Raw genomic sequence first — 22,634 nt, 5'->3', positions numbered from 1 at the left:
AATATAGATGTAAAATTTATAACCAAACTGTAGTAAACAGGATGCTGTCGTGTACAGCCAAGGCCACAACTAAGTTGGGTGTATTCCAAGAATGGTTTATATTATAAAATGTACTCCACAAACAGAAGAAAGAAGAAAATCCACATAATTATTTTTAAAAACACAGAAAAGCTACTCTAATAAAAGTTGATGATCAAAGTCCACTCATGATAAAGACACTTAGCAAATTAAGAGATGAGAAGGTCCTTACTCTGACAAAGGTTGTCTCTTTTAATCTCTAAAAGCCTCATTCTAATGGGAATCTTTTATTACTTTTTTTAATTAAATACTTTTATTGAGGCTCTTACATCTCTTATCACAATCCATGCATTCATCCATTGTGTCAAGTACATTTGCACATATGCTGCCATCGTCATTTTCAAAGCACTTTCTTTCCACTTGAGCCCTTGATATTAGTTCCTTATTTTCTCCCCTCCCTCTCCCACCGACCCTCCCTCATGAACCCTTCATGAGTTATAGATTATTATTTTCATATCTTCCATAGCTCTCTGTCTCCCTTTCACCCTTTTCCATTGTTCGTCCCCCTGGGAGGGGGTTATAGATTGATCCTTGTGATGGATTCCCCCTTCTCCCCTGACCTGCCTCTAATCCTCCTGGTATCTCTACTCTTATTGTAGGCACTGAGGGGTTTAACTTTCCTGGATTCCCTGTGTTTAGGGCTCTTGTTTGTAGCAGTGTGCATGTTCTGGTCTAATCCGATTTGTAAGATAGAATTGAGGTCATGATAGTGCGGGGAAGGAAGCATTAAAGAACTAGAGGAAAGTTGTGTGTTTCATTGGTGCTATACTACAGCCTGACTGGCTCATCTCTTCCTTCTGACCCTTCTGTGAGGGGATGTCTAATTGTCTACAGTGGGCTTTTTGGGTCTCCACTCCATGTCCCCCCACCCCTATTCACATTGGGTGTGATTTTGTTTTGGGTCTTAGATGGTTGATACCTGATTCCCATCAACACCTCGTGATCACACAGGCTGGTGTGCTTCTTCCATGTGGGCTTTGTTGCTTCTTAGCTAGATGGCCGTTTGTTTATCATCAAGCCTTTGGGGGTCAAATAAGACCACATATTTCCGATGGTCTTAGGAACCGAGACACTGCTCCTTTATCCATCTCTAGGGGGGGTCCATCCACATGCCGATATGCCCACATACGAATACCCAGCATGAAGACTTGTTACCCATGCTACACCATGCTTCAAGACAAAATTTCATTTATTTGTCATTAGAAATCAATATTTCACAAGATATAATTACATATTATTTTTGTGACGAATCACTATGCTTTAATTATGTTCAATTTGTAAACAGGAAAATACATCCTGCATATCAGATATTTACCTTGTGATTCATAACAGTAGCAAAATGACAGTGGTGAAGTAGCAATGAAAATAATGTTATGGTCGGGGGTCCCCACTGCATGAGGACCTGCATGAAAGGGTCGTGCCATTAGGAAGGTTGAGAACCACTGTGCTACAGGTTCTAGTGAACACAAAGAGGGGGGAAAGAAAGACACTGTGCAAGGACTGGGAAGGCAGAAACAAAAGAATGAAAGTAAGATAGGTAGCATGGAAAAGCAGTATAATAATTAGGACAATGTTATATTGACACAGGACAGACAAATTAACCGAATGGAGACGGAGCCTATACACACATGAAATCTGCAAGAGGACAGAGTTGGCTCCACAGAGCACCAGGGACGGGAAGATGAGTCTGGAAGGTTCTTGGACATTTGATCAGTTGTAGGGATGCAAAGAGATTAGCTCTCTTCTTCATACCACATGTAAAGATAGACTCCAGATAAATGTATCACTTAACTATGAAAGGGAAAATGTAAGCATTTTACAAGAGAAATATAAGGGAACAAAACAAGTACAAAAGTACCCTATACCCTTGGGAGAGCAAAGCATTACAAAACAGTAAATAATAAAAGTTTAATGTATTTGACTGCATTAAAAGTTAGAATTTCTGTTCTGCAAAAACAGCATGAAGAAATGAAATGACAAGTTACCAGTTAGGAGAAGATGTTTGCAAAACATATGCCATGAACTTGTAAGTGTCCAGGTTAGTTATATATGACATTAATTGAAATACCCTGAATTTTAAGTTGATATGAATATGTTTGGAATTGTTCCAAGAATACTGAAGTTTTATCCATTTATTTTTCATGTCTCATAATAAAGTTTGATAGTTTTGTTTTCATGACGGTCACACATATATAAAATTTACATGTATTACTTATTATTACATGTTACACGCATATATTACACATTACACACATGTTAAAATTTTTACATAATATTTATTTTGGGCATTTTATTTATTTTTTCCCAACATCTTTCCAGATTGTATTTATAAAAGTCCTACAAAGCATATAAGCAACAGGTGAACAACCCACTGAAATCATAGATAAAACATGTGACAGGCATTGTGCCAAAGAGGAAATATAAATGGTCAGCAGCCTATGAAATGATGCTCTACCATATTTATAGCTAGATAGATCCAATAAGACAGCAACAAGATACTGCTTATGTAATCAACAGCTCATAAGCCCAAGAAATCTGACAACCTCAAGTGGCAAGAATATCATGAGGTGGTATAAGATCCAGCCATCCTGAGACACACTCTTGCCAGTTCTGAGTCATAGCGTACAAAAGAACAAAACGCCGCCCAGTCCGGCACCACCTCCACCGTGTCCAGGGGTTGGCTCACTGGGACTCTGGGTCCATAGGTGGCTCTTTGGGTAAGGTAAGTACATGTGGTGCTCAAGTAAATTTGAGAAAATTTCAGAGCTATTATTCAGATAATGTGATTTCATTTGTTTGTAAAAATATCTTTATGACTCTTGAATAATTTTTAAATTACTTTAGGGACCGGATTAGCTCTGCCATCTCAAAAGTTTGCTGACCCCTGTCTGGTCTAGAACATAGGTTCCCAAAATTAATTGGTCTACCCACCCCCCCACCCCCCACTTTCAGAAAAAGATCACTTGGTATATCCTAGCAATTAAATATTTTTGTTCTATAGCCCATAATCAAGGATATCATTTCAGCACCCCCAGAGGGTGGCATCATCCTCTTTGGGAAAAACTGCTCTGGATCTGTAGCCTAGACTCTCCGTGCCAATGAGTGTCAAGAGACAAGTTCAAGAATGTTCACAGCACATTTTGTGTAGGAGTAAGCCTTGGAGATAGCCCAAATCTCATTCAGTGGGAAAACATCAATATTGGGTACTGGTAAATATTGACAAGAGGACCACACATAAAGCAAGCCTGCGGAACTACAGAGTGCCTTCACACCTGGCCTTCCGATGGATGAGTATGGTGAAATTCACTGAGGTAAGGCAACTACCTCGGTCAAGGAAAAACCCCAAATCGCTCTCACTGCCATTGCATGAATGCCAACTCCTAGCAACCCTATGGGACAAGGTAGAACAGTCCCGTGTGAGTTTCTGAGGCAGTAAGTCTTTACCGGAGTCGAGAGCCCCATCTTTCTCTTGCAGAGCAGAGTGGTTTCAAACTGCTGATCTTGCAGCTTGGACCTCGCTGAACCCACAAAAACCAACTGCCATCAACTGGATTCTGACTCATAGGGCCCTGTCTAGGGTGTACAGTGCCGTGGAGTTGGTGCAGACTCAATAACGACTCTATAGGGCAGGGTGGAAGGGTCCTGTGAGTTTCTGAGACTGCAACTGTTTGCAGGAATGCAAAGTCCCGTCTTTCTCCCGAGGAACACCTAGTGGTTTTGAACTGCTGAGCTTCCAGGTCACAGCTTAATGGATATCCACTATGCCACGATGGTATAGCCTCATTTTTCTCCTGTAGAGCGGCTGATGGGTTTGAACAGTCAACCCGACACTGTGAATTCCTCACCCATAGCACCCCCAGGGCTCTCTCACAAGGTTGGAAATCATTAAGGTTCTTTCCAGGAAATGTAGAGTGGGAAAAGTTCATGTTCCAAAGAGTTTTTCCCTAGTAAAGCCTGCTGTTGTCAGAATAGAACCTTATTCCACAGGAATGGCGGATTTACCTGAAGCAGATCGCCAGGTTTCCCTTCTCAGATCCTCTGCCAATCTTCTGGTGGGCAGTTGTTTACATTAATCATTGACACCCCCAGGACTCCTTTACTTTCTGTGTGCCATAAAGTTAGCTCTAGACTAAGCACTGCTCTGTTCATAACTAACAGATCTTGACAACAGACCTCAAAAGGATTAAATTGTGTGTAAGACACACACACACACACACACACACACACACACACACACACACACACACACACGACAGGGTACCCTAAAAAGAAATGAGGAAAAACCTCCTTGGAGAGCAGATTTCATAGCATGCATTTTCCCCACTAGGTGAGTATTGAGCAAATCACTCCGAGTTAGTGCACCCAGTTGCGTTACCTCGGAAAGTTCTCTTTAGTCACAGTGAACTTTTTCATAAAAGCAGATTTGCTCAAACCTCATTTTTTTGTGATGGCTGATTTAAAAGAGCAGCTGGGGCTGTGAAATTTTGTTTCCTGCTCAGGAAAAATGCTGCAGAAACTGCTGTGGTGCTGAACAGAGCTTACAAGGACCGTGCTGTGGGAAAAATTCAAGTGTATGAGTGGTTTTCTCATTTTAAAAAAGTCAATTGATCATAGTGTATTTGGAGTTCATTCCACCAGGTCAGACTGTTAATCAAGCTTTCTATTTAGAGGTTCTGAAAAGATTACATAATAGTGTGCAACAAAAAAGGCCTGATTGCTCCCACAGCCACCTCAGTGTGCCAGTTTTTGGCAAAAAAACAGCATGCCTTTTTTGTCCCACGTACCTTACTCATCTGACCTCGCTCCATGTGACTTGTTTTTGTTCCCTTGAATGCAGAGGGACATGAAAGGATAGCAATTGGATGATGTAGAAGAGGTGAAGATAAAAACGAGGAAGGTGATGTCAGCTATCCAAACAGATGAGTTTGAAAAATGTTTCCAAGAATTGAATCCCAGATTTGACAAATGTATTAAGCATAAAGGAGAGTCTTTTAAAATTGATAAAGCTGTTTTATAAAAAAAAATAAATATATAGCTTTGAACAAAAATCTGTTTGCAGGGGGTGGGGGGGTGTACTCCTGTGTGTGTGTGTGTGTGTGTGTGTGTGTGTGTGTGTGTGTGTATACAGACTCACTACCATGGAGTCAAATTTTGATTCATAGTGATCCTATAAGACAGAACCAAGACTTGAAGGCAACATACTGCCATGAAGCAGTGAACCAACAGAGTTCTGCAGGGCTAGCCCCAATTCCAGCTATGTGGACCTCTTTCCCCAGAAGAATGCACTGAGGTTACAGCTCTGGGAGAGGGGCGGGTGTGCTCAGACACATGGGAGGAAACTAAGAGGGAAGAAGAGAGAGAGAGAGTATCGCATCCTGGCCCACCGAGCCCCGAGGACAATATTCCTTCTCAGAGCAGCCAATGCACAGAGAAGACCATAGGACCAGCCCCACCATGAGACACAGCATCCCCTCACTGCCCCATAGCCCTATAGGGGACAACATTGGAGACACAGTGCAGGATGTGTGTCCAGCCTGACTGCCCCCTACCCCAACCAGGGTGAAACACAAAGGGAGTACAACAGAGTCAAGGGGACAAAAGAAATGAAGTCTCCGAGGAATCCCCAAAATAGACTTCAGGGGTAGTAGGGTTTGGCACCTCATTGGACTCAATCTGACATCATTCATAAGGGTCAACAGACAGACCTGGAACTATTTATAGGCTTTTAAAAATTGTTTTTCTTCATGTCTATAAAAGACAGAAAGAATAAACAATCCTGAGGAGAAAATAATGGGACCAATGGTTCCGGGGGAACATGGGATAGGGGGAGTTGGGTGAAAAGATGAGGAGAGCCAGCAAACCCAGGGACAAGAGAACAACAAGTGATCTAAAATTGATGGCCAGAGGGCGTATGGTGCCTGGTGGGGCTTGATCAAGGGCAATGTAGCCGAGAGGAATTACTGAGAGCCAAAGAAGGTCAAGTACTCCCTCAATACAAGAACACTTTGTTCTAATAACTTGGCATTCTGTGATATTGACCTTCTGGACACGATATCTGAAGACAAAATGGGTGCATAAGCAAATGTGGTGAAGAAAGCTGATAGTGCCTGGCTATTAAAAGATATAGTGCCGGGTCTTAAAGGCTTGAAGGTAAGTGGCCATCTAGCTGAGAAGCAACAAAGCCCACATGGAAGAAGCACACCATCCTGTGTGATTATGAGGTGTTGACAGGATCAGTACCTGGCATCAGAAGATCCAAAACAGTCATATCAATGCAAATGAGGGGGAGGGCAGAGTAGTCCCAAAGCCCCTCTGTAAACAATTGGACATACCCTTACAGAAGGGTCACAAGGAAGGGAAGAGCCAGCCAGGGTGCAGTATAACACCAATGAAACATAGAACATTCCTCTAGTTCCACTATCACGACCCAAGTTCTACCTTACAAATTGGGCTTGACCAGAGAGTGTACACTGGTACAGATAACAGCTCTCAACACATGGAATCTGGACAGATAAACCCCTCAGGAACAATAATGGGGTAGCAATATCATGAGGGGAGGGGGAAGGTAGGGGAAGAAAGAAGGAACTAATTGCAGTAACCCACTCCCACCCCTACCCAGGCTGATGAATAATGGAAACATGGGTGAAGAGAGAAAGTAGATGGTGTAAGATATGAAAATAATAATTTATAATTTATCAAGGGTTCATGAGGGTGGGAGGGTGGGGGAAGTTGGAAAAACATGAGGAGCAGATACCAAGGGCTCAAGTAGAAACAAAATGTTTTGAAAAGGATGATGGCAACATATGTACAAATGTGCTTGACGCAATGGATGTATAGATTGTTATAAGAGCTGTAAGAGCCCCCAGTAAAATGATTTTTTTTAAAAAGACAGGGTTAAACTGCCCCTGTGAGTTTCTGAGATTGTAACTCTTCATGGGAGTAGAAAGCCTCATCTTTCTCCCGAGGAGCAGCTGGTAGTTTCAAACTGCTGACCTTGCAGTGACTATGCTACCAGCTTGTCTCAGTATCATGTAACAGTGATATCTGTCACCCCCTACAGTAAAATTCATGTCTCGCAATTGTACTAATTATGAAAAAAATCCAGAAAATATGATGCAGAATGAGGAGAAAGTTTAATCCATTGAGACTGACTTAGAAATGAGAAACGCAATGAAAGGAGCAAACAAACATGAGAACAACTGTTATGTTCAAGAAAAAGAGAAAAGGCTGAGTCTGTTAAGTGGTGTCATGAACGATGTTAAAAAGACCTGAGTCAAACAGAGAAACTACAATGACTGACGTGAGTAGCATCCCTAGGCCAAGCTTGCTACTGCTGATGATACCAGGGCTGCTGTCACTGAAGAGATACCACCCCTTTTTTAAAACCAAAAGGTCATTTTACTGGGGGCTCCTGCAACTCTTATAACAATCCATACGTCAATCATATCAGGTATATTTGTACATATGTTGCCATCATACTTTTCTAGACATTTACTTTCTATTGAGCCCTTGGTATCAGCTCCCCCCACCTCATGACCCCTTGATAGATTATAAATTATAATTATTTTCATATCTCACATTGACCGCTGTCTCCTTTTACCCCATGGTTTCTGTTGTTTCTTTCCCGTGGAGGGGGTTGTGTGGTTATGTGTCGATCATTGTGATCGGTTCCCCCTTCCTCCCCTCGTCTTTCCCTCTCCCTTTCCCTACTCTTCTGGCATAGCTATTCCCATTCCTGTTCCTGGACTCCATGTGTTCTGCACTCTTATCTCTTATCTGTACCTGTGTCCATGTTCTGCTCTAGTCCGAAGTGAGAAGCAGCACTGATGGTGGGGGGTGAGGAAGCCTCAAGGAACCAGAGGAATACTGTGTGTTTCATCTGGTGCTTTACTGTGCCCTGATTGACTCATCCTTTCGCTGTGACCCCAATTTGGGAGGATGTCCCATTGTCTACTGATGGGCTTTGGATCTCTGCTCTGACCCCCCTGTGTCTTCAACAACATGTTTTAGCTTGTTTGTTGTTATGGGTTTTTTGATGCCTGTTACCTGGTCCTAATGACATCTCATGATCACACCGACTGGTGTGCTTCTTCCATGTGGGCTCGTTGCTTCTCTGGTGGATGGCCGCTTGCTTAACTTCAAGCCATTAAGACCCCCTTTAATAGCTGGGCCCCATCCGCTTTCTTCGCCACATTTGCAATGCACCCATTTTGTCTTCAGCGATTGTGCTGGGAGGAGCATCACAGAATGCCAGTTTGTTAGAACAAAGTGTTCTTTTATTGAGGGAGGGTATGAACAGAGGCCCAAAGACCCTCCACAACCTCAGTGGAAATACCACCCCTTAAAGGAGATGCTGGCACATCATGCACAGAAGAAGTCCACTAAGAATCAACTTGTACACTCATTGCAGACTGCCCTCCATTCTTATAATACATTTTTAAAGATCTTGTCCCATTTATTTTTGTTAACATTTTAAAAATCTGTATGACATGACTATAATGACAGGGAACAAGATTTCTATTTCTAAAGGATCCTGTGAGATTTTAGAACTGCTGCTAGAACTAAAGGTGGAGTTTGTAATTCTGTTCTATTTTGATGTTGACTTATCTAACAGATGGAGTGCCGCGGTCTGAAGTGTTAGCTATTAAGCAGATTCTTTAGTAAACCAAAATGTTTGTCACTGAAATGTTGAAGTGTGTGTACCTAAGAGAAGTCCGAGTGAAAACACTTCGGGTTTCATTTCTAAACCTTCTGCCCCTTGGAGTTCCCAACAGTGGATGTGGTGGGCTTCAGAAATAGTATGTTACACCGAACCAACTCGATAGGACTCAGAATCCACAGGGTTTATTTTCCAAAGAGAAAACTGTTGTTTAGAGTAGGAAAATTAAATGCCTACTTAGACCGCTGTCAAGGCAGCTCAAAGTCTCCAGGCTAAGTTTGTGAATGGGCACGTAGTGCCCAGATCACCTGCTGCATCAAAAAAGAGTGGTGACAAATACAGTTACATTCAAACATAAAGAACAAAAATCTGCGGGAAAATTATGCCATTTAGAAAGATATTGCTAAGCTACATACTGGGAAAAATATTTTCAAGTCACATATCTAATAGAGAACTTGAATCCAAAATGTACAAAACCCCTTAAAGCTCAATAATTATAATAACTTGTAATAAAATAACTACTCAATGATAAGTGGAAAACCTAATTTGAGACAGTTAATCAAAGTAGATGTAAAGATGAAAAATAAACACATGGAAATATGTTCAACGTCAATGTTAGGTACCAGCAAGTTGGTTCTGGCTCATAGCAACCCTCTGTAGACCAGAGACAAACACTACCTGGTCCTGCAATTTTCTCACCATTGTTCCCATGTTTGAGCCCATTGTTGTAGCTACTGTGTCAGTCCATCTCATTGAAGGCCTTCCTCTTTTTCAGGGCCCCTCCACATTACCAAATATGATGTCCTTCTCCAGGGACTGGTCTCTGCTGATGACCTATCCAAAATGCATGAAATGAACTCTTGCCATCCTTGCCTCTAAGGAGCATTCTGGCTGTACTTCTTCCAAGGCAGATTTGTTTGTTCTTTTGGCAGCCCATGGTACTTTAAATTTTCTTCAGGAGCATCATAATGCAAATGCATCAATTATCTTTGATCTTTCTTATTCAATATCCAACTTTAACATGCACATGAGGCAATTGAAAATTCCATGGCTTGGATCAGGTGTATGTTAGTGCTCAAATAACATCTTTACCTTTCAACATATTGAAGAAGTCTCATGCACCAGGTTTACCCAATGTAATGCATCATTTGATCTCTTGACTGTTGCTTCCATGAGCATTGCTTGTGGATGGAGCCAAGCGGGACAAAATCCTCAACAATTTCATTATGTTCTCTGTTTATCATGATGTTACCTATTGGTCCAGTTGTGATTTTTGTTTTCTTTACATTGACAATTTCATTATGTTCTCTGTTTATCATGATGTTGCCTATTGGTCCAGTTGTGATTTTTTGTTTTCTTTACATTGAGTTGTAATCCATACGGATCTTGCAATTCTTGGTCTTCATCAGCAAGTGCCTCAAGTCCTCATCACTTTCAGCAAGAAAGTGCCATCTCCATATTGTGCCATCTCCATACTGTAAGTTGTTAATAAGCCTTCATAATCCTGATGCCAAATTCTTCGTATAATCCAGCTTCTCTGATGACTTGCTCAGCAGACAGATTGAATAAGTGTGGTGAGAGGACACAACCCTGATTCACACCTTTCCTGATTTTACACCATGCCGTGTTCATTTGCTCTGTTCTCACACCTGCCTCTTGACCCATGTACAGGTTTCACGTGAGCACAGTGTCGAGTTCTGGAATTGCCATTATTCTCAAGGCTATCCATAGTTTATTATGACCCACCCAGTCTAATGCCTTTTCATAGTCAATAAAACACAAATAACCATCGTTCTCTTTTCTCTGCTTTGACCCAACATCCATCTGGCATCAACAATGATATCCTTTGTTCCAAAGGCTCTTCTAAATCCAGCCTGAATTTCGGGAAGCTAACCCGTAGAAGGAGTGGCCAATACCTGAACTTACACATGAGCCAACTAGGGTCTGCTTCACTGTCAGCAGATCCTGGGTTCATTTTCTCTGATGATCTTGAACTTCTCCATGATCACTTCCCACAGATGTAGTCAATTTGGTTTCTGTGTATTCCATTGAGGTAAGTCCATGTGGATGGCCTTTTGTGTTGTTGAAAAGAAGGTATTTGTGATGAAGAAGTCATTGGTCTTCCAAAATGCTAGTATTTTGCATCCAGCTTTGTGTTTATCATCAAGTACATATTTTCCATCAACTGCTCCGTGCTCTTTGTTCCCAACTTTCACATTCTAACTGCCAATAATTATCAATGAATTCTAATTGCTTGTTTGGTCAATTTCAGACAGAATCCATTGGTAAAATTCTTCAGGGTCTGCATCACTAGCATTAGTGGTTGGTGCATACATTTGAAGAACAGTTGTATTAACTGGGTTTCCTTGTATTTAGATAGCTATTATCCTGTCACAAATAGCACTGTACTTCAGGATAGATGTTGAAATGTTCTTTTTGATAATGATGAAAACACCATTCCTTTTGATTGTGTCATTCCTGACAGAGGCCTGGCTGGATCAAAGTGGCCAACACCAATCCATTTCAGCTCACTAATGCCTGGGGTATCTCTGTTTATGCATTTCATCACTTCGGATGGCTTCTCATCTCCCTAGGAATTGATCTTTGTAGCTGTTTCTTCTCATTTTGAGAAGGTCCTTCAGTTTTACTCCATCCACGCCATTATGGCCAACTCTGCTTTGAGAAGGCAGCCCTTCCTCAGTCATATTTTGAGTGCTTTCTGACCTGGGGCTCATCTTCTGGCACTAGCTCTGACAATGTTCTGCTTCTAGTCTTGAGGTTTTCAGTATCTGACATGTTTCCGTGCTGTCCATGAGGTTTTCAGTGGCGAAGTCCTCAGAAGCAGAGAGCCTATTTCCTCTTCATAGTCTGTTCTTAGTCTGGAGACCTTGGTGAAACCTGTTCACTGTGGGTGACCCTGCTTGTGTTTGAAATACCAGTGACTTGGCTTCCAGGATCACAGCAACACACAATCCACCACAGTATGACAAACCGACAGACAAGAGGTGGTTAATATCATTTGTTATCAGGAAATGCGTATTAACACTATAGAGATACTACTATAAACCTATTGCTGTTGGTTGCCTTTGAATACATCCCCACTCATGGCTCCCCTAGGTAGAGGAGAATGAAGCATTGCCACTCTTGCACATTCTCCATTTTGTTAGTGTGCTTGAGTACCTTGGTGTGTATTTTGAGTGCCTCCCAACCTTAGGGGTTCCTCTTCTAGCACTCGATCAGACAATATTCTATTGTGATCCATAGGATTTTCAATGGCTAACTTTTGGAAGTGCATCACCAGACCTTTCTGGAAGCACCGTTAAAACCTAAGGACCATGTGTGAACCTGCTAGTTTTGGAAATATGAGAGGCATAGCTTCTAGCATCATAGTAGCACATCACCTCTCTGCTAATTAGAATGACTAAAAGCAAAGATGGACAGTAAACGGAAACTATTGACATGGTATAGAAGAACTGAACCTCTCACACACTGCTGGTGGATATGTCAAATGGAGCAGTTATTTTAGAAAACATTTTGACAGTTCCTTGGCTAGGTAGATGTCCAGTATATGACCCAACCATCCTACTTTACAAAGGAAAAACACCACATGACCCTATAAGGATTCGTATACAAATCTCCACAGCTGCTTTATTGGTATTTTACTTATTTGGAGACACCCAAAAGTCCATTAATGGCTAAATAAGTAAGCAAATTGTATTACATTCCTTTACACACTAGAACAGCAATCAGGAAGGTAAGGAAAGAGATGCTGGCGTGTCCATCAACAGAGATGAAACTAGCAAAGGAATGATGTGGGATGAAAGAAGCAAGCGCATATGCTGCGTGATTGCATTTTCACCAAAACACAAAGTAATCCAAGTGGCAGAAACAGAGCAGAGGTTGATTGGGAAAGGAAGGGGAGATCGGGCTGTTGGAGTGGGAAACTGCAAAGGGAAAGAAGAAGCTTCTGGAGTGGTGGATACATTCATCTTCTGGACTGGGGTGATGGTTTTGTGGGTGTACACATGCACTAAAGTGCTCAATGGCACCTCAGTATAACTGTTTTATGTAAAGCAAGGGCATAAGCAACACAAAATGTATGAGAGTTGTTTACTTCTAAGAGGAAGATGGAAAAGTGCACAGAGGTGGGAACCAAGGAATTGGTAATCGTCTCTTCTTTGCCTGAGTAGATAGTTCATTGTTGTCTTGTACCATGTGCATTTAAACATTTATTTTATATTCATAAATAGTAAGTCATCAAGAGAACAAAGTCCTGCCGGTGGAGAATACTCTTGGCAGAGATTTTTCTACTCTAACTTATGAAGGCCGGAGAGAAGCCACAAGAAGTCCCAGACAGAGAACTCTAAGTCATTGAAAAGAATTGGAGCTGGGAGTGGGAGAGGCTACTTGGATAAGAGACTTAAGTGAAGATCTTGTCTGATGCTAGGTAGGAGAGCACTTTGCGTGCATGCCAAGGAGTCAATAGGTCCCGGGAAGGCACTCAGGGAATTCATGCAGAGTGGAGGTGGGATGGGATTGGAGCTTTTAGAAAGCATTCTCAGTTGCTCTTCATCGAGATTGGCTTGGAGAGAGTTAAGCCTGAGCCAGTGAGACCAACTGAAGGGCTATTGGAGTAATCCAAGAAAAGCGATGTCGAAGAGATTGTCAGGAACATAGGAGAAGAAACAAGTGAGTGTTGCTCATTAGCCAGGGGAAGGGGTGTTTTATGAGTGACAAAACTGTCAACAATAATAGTCCATGCTGGAGAGATATCAGGCACACGAGGACTAGAAAGCTTCCATCAGCCATCAGACAGCAGGTGTGTAGTAGAACCACTCAGGTGGGGTACTGTACCAGCTTGCCCCGGACTCAACCCAAATGCAGATGAAGTGGAGCCTATGAGTTAGAAAGTCTCTCTCTAAAAACGAGCCTGTTCCTGGAGTCAGGATAAGACCTGTTTATATACAGAGGGCTGAGGGAGATGTTGCAAACCCCAATGATAGAGGGGATTCATGCAGAGAGGAGAGGCATGAGTTCCCTGAGTCAGGGCCTCCAGAGCTGTATGGGAGGGCTCAGCCTTCAAAATAGGGTTCTACCTCTGCCTTTAAGCCTACAGAATGAGGCAATGGTGGCTGCAGGCGTGCATGCATGCACACGTACACACACACACACACACACACACAAATAGTTTTGGGAGAGGGAATATGAGGAAGGCGGCATATGTAGTTTTGATTATCTAGGTCAAAAGGGGAACTGGGCTAACTTTTGAACCTGGAAATAGAAGTTTGGAATAGTTATAATAGCATGTTAGAAAAGGAGCTGAGAAACGACAACCAAGCAAAAACAACCCCACGTGGAATGATTGCTGCCATCAATGCCACTGCATAGAGTTGTGCAGTTTGAGTGCTGCGTAAGACCACAGATACCAATAGTCTTATCGTAGTTTATGTGAATGGCACGTGTGAAGTAGGCAATCTGCACAACTGTCCTAGACAGACATCACTACAGACCACGGGTTGGTCAGGGGCAGAGATTTTAGGAGTGGTACAGCCCTGTGTAATGAAAGATGCTGAGGTGGGATCAGGCTTGGAGGTGGAGAGGAGGAGGAAGGTCATGTGTTCAGATGTTGGGTGGATTGTCTGCAGGAGCCAAGCATCATCCGTTTGGAAGTTGGGGTACTTGGAGGACGGTGAACCCACAGCAAGTGCCCTCAGGGAGTGGGAGTGCCCACAGCAGCTTAGGAGGCCTGGGGAGCTGAGGGTGGCTTGAACCTTAAAGCAGGAAGGGCTTTTGGCAGAGGGAAGAAGGGCAATATTCTGGCAACAGCAATGGTGTATGGCTTAGTCCGGCAAACCTGGTGTCCTTGAGCCGATTCTGGCCCCATGTACATCAGAGGAGAACTGGGTTTTAATGCCTGGTTTTCTGGAAGTGGGTTGCCAGGCCTTTCCCCCAGAAGGCGAATCAGGGTGGAAGGGAATCTCTAGCCCTTTTGGGACAAGGGGAGCACATGAACTGGGCTCATGTGATCAGAATCAAACCACACTCACTGTCGTTGAGTTGATTCTGACTCAGAGCAACCCTTTGTAGGATTTCTGATATGAAATCTTGGTGGGAGCAGCCCACCTCATCTTTCTTCCTCGAGTGCCTGATGGTGTGATCGTGTGGCCAGCAGTCCAATGCTTACCCACCAGGGTCCCTTCTGTGTTGTAGCTACCAACCAAAAACCAGAGCCATGGCCTTGGGGTTGATTCCGACTCATACAACTCATATGAAAGGTTTCTAAATCTGTACATCCTTATGGGAGCAGAAAGCCTCAACTTTCTCCCTAGGAGTGGCAGGTGGGTTTGAACTGCCAACCTTGTCATTAGCAGTCGAATGCTGACACAATTGAGCCACCAAGACCTCTTCTGTATGTATACACTCACTGCTCTCAAGTCAATTCTGACTCACAGTGATCCTGTAGAAAGCCTCATCTTTCTCCTGAAGAGCAGCTGGTAATGCCAAACTGCCGACCTTGTGGTGAGCAGCCCAATGTGTAGCCCCCTGCACCACCAGGATTCTTGAATTCAGAGGACACCAGCGAAGGAGCCAGTCAGTCAGGGAGTTACCCTGCTGCGACTGAGGTGGGTGTGTTGTGTTTTCCACTGCCCTGAGTAGCATTATCTCTTTTTAATGTTTAATAATCAATCCTTACAAGAATGCTTTGGTGTTTTACCAAATTACATCATTACAGAAAAAGCATCATCTCCAGAATTGTATCCTGTTACTCATCCATTCTTCAATGTCCAAGGATAGCTTATCCTGCTAACCCCTAGGAGCATGGAGACAGAAACAGCATCTGCAGGGCAGCTTTGTGAGGTCACAGTCACAGGGCCCTGCTGTTAGGTCAGCACCGTGTGCAGCTGGTTCAAAGGCTCTGCCAGTACTGCCACACTCTCATTGACACACAGCAGCAGCAGGTGTCTGCCTCTCTTAGTTTTTCCCTACAGATCTTCCTAGGAGTTACAAACCCTGTGTGTATTTTCATGTTTATGCTTTCCAGTTTTCTGGATGCACACAGACTCCTGGCCCACCCCTCTCTCTTTTCCCACCTCAGCCCTGTATCAAGAGGGGCTGCCCTTTGGTGGAATGTCTGCGATATCCTTGAGAACAGAGCAGGCCCAGCTGGTTCTTGAACCCACCTCCCCGCTGTGTGTACAGGGCAAGTTATCAAACAGTGTCCCTGCGCATGCGGGCTGAGGTTGTCTGGGAAACTCAACCCTTCCTGGCCTTCTTCATTAAGAACGAGTCTTTACCATTATTGCCTCCTTCTGTCTTCTTAGAGCACATTAAGGAATCCCGGTGGCACAGGGTTTGAAGGGTTAGGCTTCTAAAAGAAAGGTTGGTGGTTCAAAGCCACCAGCTGCCCCACGGGAGAAAGATGTGGCATCCTGCTTTTGTAGAGATGGACAGCCTCAGAAACACTATGGGACAGCTCTACTCTGTCTTGTAGGGTCACTATGAATCAGAATAGGAGCCCTCATGGCAAGAGTGGGTTATGCGTTTAGCTGTTAACCTCAAGGTCAGCAGTTCAAAACCATCAGTTGCTGCAGGGAGGGGAAAGTGAGGCTTTCTATTCCCATCTAGATTTATAGCCTCAAATCCATTGAGTTGGGGGTGGGCATCCTGCTCTGTCCTATGGGGTCGTTGTGAGTCAGGATTGACTCGGAAGAGATGAGGCAGAATCCACTCGACCACAACTGATTTGATTTGGGGGTTCTAGCTCTTCACACATTCTCGTGTTATCCGTTTATTCATGCAAGCTTCGGGTGCTCGTATTGCCATCCTTTGTACAATCCTCCCTACACTGGCAGATTGATTCATAGCGTCTTTGTATAATGTTATCTCATAATGTTGTTGCTAAGGCCTGTAATTTGGGTGAATGGCTCTGTGTGCAGAATATAATTACTTTTTCAGCAGCTTGGAATGTGCCAAAATAATTGCCAGATGAACAATTATAATTGGCGATTCAGCTAATCACGATGGATCTGCAGAGAGCACTGATTATATCATTACTGAAGTCGAAGGCAGAAACCTGCACCATCTGCTAGTGCACCCTGTTCATTGACTGGTTGCTGCCTCGCCACTATTCCACAAGCATGTGCCAGGTCCTGGTGTGCATACAGGAACCCTGGTGGCACCTTGGTTAAGTTAACCAAAGGGTGGCTGTTTGAGCTACCAGCCACTCTGCTAAAGAAATATATGACCGTCTGCTTAACCATCCCAGCCTTGGGAACCCTGTGGGATAATCCTACGCTGCCCTGTCAGTTCATTATGAGCTGGTTCCCAAGACTTACAGATGACAGCCTTGGAGACCCAATGGGACCATTCTACTCTGACCTGCAAGTTCACTGTGACCTGGAATTGACTTGACGGAAGCAGGTTTGGTTTGTTGTATAGGCAAGAGTCCCTGGATGGCACAGATGTTTGAATCCATCCAGGAGCACTTTGTAAGAAAGGCCTGGTTATCTGCTTCCAGAAAATCACTGAACACCCCACAGAACACAGTTCTACTCTGAATCCATGGGTTTCCATGAGTCAGAACCAGCTGGATAGACAGCCACTGTTGTATTTATCCTGGGCTGGTTGTGTCTGAAGCCCTCTAGGAGGAGCTTTGGGAGGTGAGACAGTAGCAAAGGGCACAGGTCCCGTCTTGATCTTGCGATCTTGTTGGGAAAGAAATCAAAAACAAAAACTCATGCTGGAATGTAATGACCAGGAAGGATATAAAAATTCGATATCCAAATTGCTTACTAACTCAAAGGGGTGATCATTGAGGGTTGGGGTCGGATAGGGAAAACGCCTTGCTGAGTCACGAGTTTGGTCTTGAGGGAAGTGGTAAGGCTTGGGTTGTTGGGGTCAAAACATCAGAAGGGACTTGAAATGCCAAGTCCTTGCGGGGAAGCGGGGAAGCCAGGCTTCTGGGTAGGGATGGCTTCTTATAGGAGATGAGTGTATCAAAGAAGCAAGGGCCAGTTGTCCCGGGCTTGAATCTGTGTCAGTTCCTTTTTGAACGGAAGGCCACAGGAGAGTCATGGTATCTCCTTTTCCTGTCTTACACACAGAACTCTTTTAATAGTAACGAAATTGATAAAAAGAGAACACTGTTACATCCCATCACCGAGCCCGCCACCTGTTTTGGGCTAGTTGATAATACATTACATGGGAAGAAGAGTTTTAACCTGTTTAAATGGTTGAAGAAAATAAAATAAATAAAAAATTAAAAAGGAGAAGAAAATTTTGTGACCTCTAAAATGATATGAAATTCCATTTTCAGTGTCCATAATTAACGTTTTCATTAGAACAGAGCTGCGTGAGTTTGTTTGCCTGTGAGCTGTGCCGTGGCTGCTTGGATGCCGGCAGTGACCTCGTGGCCAGCAAAGCCGAAAGCATGTGCTCTCTGGCCCCTGCTGGGGACAGTTGTGCCAGGCTTTGCCTGAACGCACACATTACATCAACCGCGGAATGCCTTCTTGTACAGCTATTCTCACTCTGCGTCACACGCATTTTTCTAAACAGTCCTTGTCAGTTTGATTTGAGGCGCACTTCTTTGGTCGTGATTTTAATGCAGAAAACAGCCCATTTCTCTCGTCGTGTGTCATCATCATACCGACCCTCATGCTGAGCTGGTGAGACCCATCTCGGAGCTGCCCGGATGGTGATGCCATTTGCTCAGGGTCGCACAGGTAGCCAGGACTTCTGACTTCAAATTCCTTATTTATTTTTACTTTAGTTGATTGTCTCTTGGTGACTGTATAGCCTTCTCCCAAGCAATGCATACTTAATTGTTCATTTAAGGCTTCCACAGGGTCGCTGAGGGTTGGCAGGGGGTTTGGTTTGGTTTGATATAGGTCCCTAGGGAACGCCAATGGTTCCTTCTCTACTATGAGCCTGAAGGTTGGCATCCCGCAGCCCCCCACCCCACCCCCGCCCCCGGAAGAAATGACTGATGATCTGCTGCTGTGACGATTACAGGCAAGAAAGCCCCACGGAGTAGTTCTGCTCTGTAACACCCGGGGCTCTCCATGAGTCAGAAATGAGTAAGGAGGTCGGTTTGTGGAGCTTCTTGTTTGCATTGTGTGTGTGTGTGTGTGTGTGTATGTGTTGTTGCAGTTCTTTCCTTTTGCCAGTAGGATTTCCACAAACAGAATCTGTGTAACTCACTTTGTCTTTTGTTTATTTATTTGAGGTGAAAGCATCTAAATTTGTTTTAGCATTTGCTTTTCGGCTTGGAGACCCGATGATGTGAGTGGGCCAAGGGCTGTCTTTCGAGGCAGGTGGTTTAACCTTGTTCGGATACCGATGGGCAGAGTCATAGAGGAAATAGTTGTGGGACGCTTGTGAGCGCTGGCGGGGGACTAGGAAGGGCACCGGAAGCTGGTGCTGAGAGTGTCCCCATGCTCAGAGCCTAGCAGCCACATGAGGCGGTCAAGAAAGCTGTCGTGATGTTGCATAGTGGTGTGCACAGCAACAGGGATGGGTGCTGGGTGCTCGGTGCTTGGGAGCATGGAGGGGCCACTCTGGCTGGGAGCTGAGGGTGGTGGTGGTGGTGGGTTGTCCCTGTTAGGTGTCCTCAAGTCGGTTCAGATGCATAGTGACCCTATGACCACAGACCCAAACAAGGCCTGGTCCTGGGCCAACCTCACGGTCATCCTTACACTGGAGCCCACTGCTGCAGCGACTGTGCCACTCTGTCTCATCCAGGGTCGTCCTTTACTTTACCGTGTCATGGAGCCCTGGTGGCGTTGTGGTGAGGTGGTGGGCTGCAATCACTATGGCCAGCAGTTTGAAACCACCAGCAGCTCTGCGGGAGAAAGGGCGGGCTTTCTACTCCGGTAGAGAGTTACGGTCTCGGAAGCCCACTGTGGGTTGCTCTGAGACAGCTTTGACTCTAGGACAGTGAGGTTGGTCTCGACTTTACCAAGGGTTGTGTCCTTTTCCAGGGACTGGTCTCTCCTGATCACATGTCCAAAGCCTGAGAGAGGAAGTCTCCCCATCCTTGCCTCTAAGGAGCATTCTGTCTGCACTTCTTACAAGACAGATTTGGTTATTCTTTTTGGCAGTCCACGGTACTTTTCAACATTCTTCGGCAACACCACAGTTCACCTGCATTGATTTTTCTTTGATCTTCCTTTTTATGAGTTTGGGAGCCGAGGGGGAAGTTTTAAAAGGAAGGAGTTGGCCAAGGGAAAAGAGGGAAGGGAGGAGAGTGGAAGGAGCCATCCTTTCAGGCAGGGAGGCCAGACTATGAGGATGACAGGAGGTGAGACTGAGCCCCATGCACCCAAGGAACTCAAATAGCACAGGGTGGCTCTCACACACTCTCCACACTGCGGTGGAGGGAAGACTGGAGAAGCGGTGGGGGCAGTCTGTGAGCACCTGGGATGGCTCATTCCAGAGCATGGACTGTGTCATCTTCGCCCTGGAGGGTCTGAGCAGAACAGAAATCCGATCAGCAAGTGGCCTGGCAGCATAGTGGTCACATTGGGATGCCAAACACAAGGTCAGCAATTTGAAGCCCCCAGTTGCTCTGAGGCAGAACGATGAGACCTTCTACACTCCTAACGATTTATACTCTCAGATCCCTCGCATACACATAGGACATGATATGGTTATCAACACTGTCTGTAGGGGGATTTTTTTTCCTTTTCTTTTTTGCTCTTTCTTCATATTGGAGTTTAACTCTGATGTATTTTGTCACTGGGGATAGCCCTTTTGAATTCTTGTTATTATTATTATTATTTTTTAATATGAAGCCCACGATTGATGACCCCATAGAGACAGCAAGTCGAATCAGGGTTCCTGGGGTTACAGAGGGGAAGGGTGGGGGATGAATGAGTAATGGTATCAAGGAGTTCAAGAAGAAAGAGACTGTTTGGAAACTGACTGTGGTAACAATTGTACAATGCTGCTTGCAGTGATTGAACTGTAGAATGATATGATATCTACATTAGCTCCCAGTGAAAAGGGTGTTTTTTTGGAGGGGTGGTTTATGCTCTCAGAATCCCACAAGGTCAGTGTTCCCTGGTCTGTACGGTCACTCAGAGTTAGAATTGACTTGATGGCAGCGAGTGAGACTCTTGCTACAGCTGGAGAGTAAAGTAGAGAGGGGGGAGCTTGCAGGCATGATGGTGGTTCAGGGTTGGAATTCTCCCACTCCCTGGTTTGATTGGCAGCCAGTGCAGCTCATTCCCAGACACCATCCCTCTGTTGGGGAGGCTTGCATGGGCTGTGGTGCTGAGTGGGTTTCAACGGCTCTTTCAGAATAAGAGAGACTAGGAAGAAAGGAACGTGGACCCATTTCTGAAAACCCCATGGGACACAAGGGTGTGAGGTGCAGCTGATGGTGGTGATGGCACTTCTTTCCATTGTGCTGGGGTCCCCAGGAGTTTGAATGGTGGCAGTGAGTATCAATCAGCATCATCATCATCAGCAGCAGCAGCAGCAAAGCTTAGAGGCAAGGGTCCAGCTAGGGAAGCAAGTGAGGCAATCCAGGCCAGAGCAGCGTGTCTGTGCAGAAGGAGAAAGGTGGGCTGGTTCCAGAAGCATAGGAGGAGCACTTGATGACTGCCTGTGCTGGGACGATGAGTGGGAAGGAGGCAGCAAAAAAGTTACGGAGGGAGCAAAAATAAATAAATAAAAGAGAGAGAGAGAGAAAGAGAAAACTGGTCATCCAGGTCTCTGATAGGGATGTTTATTTAGGGCTCCTTTTTGTCCACTAACACCCCATGAAAGGATGTTTGAGATAAAGGGTATGAACCTTGTCATACTCTTGATATGATTCGGGGCATTATCTTCTGAGAGAGGCTGTCCATTTGCAATAGCAACTAGTATGGTTTTTTTGAGCAGGGGAGTCATTCGCTAAAAATAGTGTAAGACACTAGAAGTGTGGAGGTCAGGTTCTGTCCAAGAGCCCTGAGCAGATGGCTGCCAGAGGAGAAGCGCAGTGTGCTCCCTGCGGATGAGAATGGCCCTTCCAGTGGTTGCTCCTCCATGCGGCCATTCTTTCGGAGTCCATTATGGAATGTCCTGCTGTGTGCTAGGAACTGTGTTGGGTGCCGATGGGGCCACACCGAGGTGAAAGAGACATGGTCTCTGGTGTGGAAAAGGTGTATAGAAGACTGGCTTCTGAAAGCTTATGGAAAATGGAATGAAAAAGAAAATGGGACTCTCGGTGAACTTTTTGAGCCTCCGCTTATGTAGTTGTTGTTAGTTGCCTTCAAGGCAACCCCTGTCTCCAAATTACCCCAAGTGCAACGGACTGAAGTGATCCTTTGTGGATCAGACAACTGTGGCCCAAAGGTTTTCACTGGCTGATTTTTGGAAGCAGGTCACCAGGCCTCTCTTCCTAGCCCATCTTAATTTGGAAGTTCAGAACCATAGCAATATGCAAGCCTCCATGGACATAAATGGTGGCAGCACATGAAATGTATTGGCCTGTTCTCCTGCATACAAGGCAAGAATTCTACCAGTGAACTCCCATGGCATCAATATAGGTTAAAATATCCAGCAAAAGCCTCCTTCACGGGTAGGGCATGAGGAGTGTAAGAACGGTGGTCTCACGCGTGGTGGGAAGTCAGCAAGGAGAGAGATTGATTCTAGAGCAGGTGGGGGAGGAGGGATGGGGAGAAGTAGATGTGGATCAGGATTTGTAGCAGAGGTGCTGCGCGAGCTGCTCTTTATTGAAAATAGATGACCTCCAGAGAGGTGGAGAAGAAAGCACAAATTTGGGGACACGATGCTCCCTTGGTTATGGGGAACACTAGAGAACTGTCTCTTGGGCCGTGGCTGGTGCCCCCAGAGAAGACAGCACAGGTTTTGCTGCATCTGAAGGGGGATGAGTGATACTGGAGTTCCT

The 22,634-nt window shown here is 44.6% G+C and overlaps 1 protein-coding gene across 1 annotated transcript in view; it reads left to right on the top strand.

The window, feature by feature from the left end:
* Nucleotides 1-22,634, top strand: part of KCNH1 (potassium voltage-gated channel subfamily H member 1) — a 455,486-nt gene that overhangs the window by 118,520 nt on the left and 314,332 nt on the right. The gene's annotated exons all lie outside the window — the stretch shown is intronic.

Source organism: Echinops telfairi, unplaced genomic scaffold (genome assembly GCF_000313985.2).
Source record: "Echinops telfairi isolate 266 unplaced genomic scaffold, ASM31398v2 ScPeMD7_7424;HRSCAF=8462, whole genome shotgun sequence".
NCBI lineage: Eukaryota > Metazoa > Chordata > Mammalia > Afrosoricida > Tenrecidae > Echinops > Echinops telfairi.
This window is presented reverse-complemented; position numbering and strand designations above follow the sequence as displayed.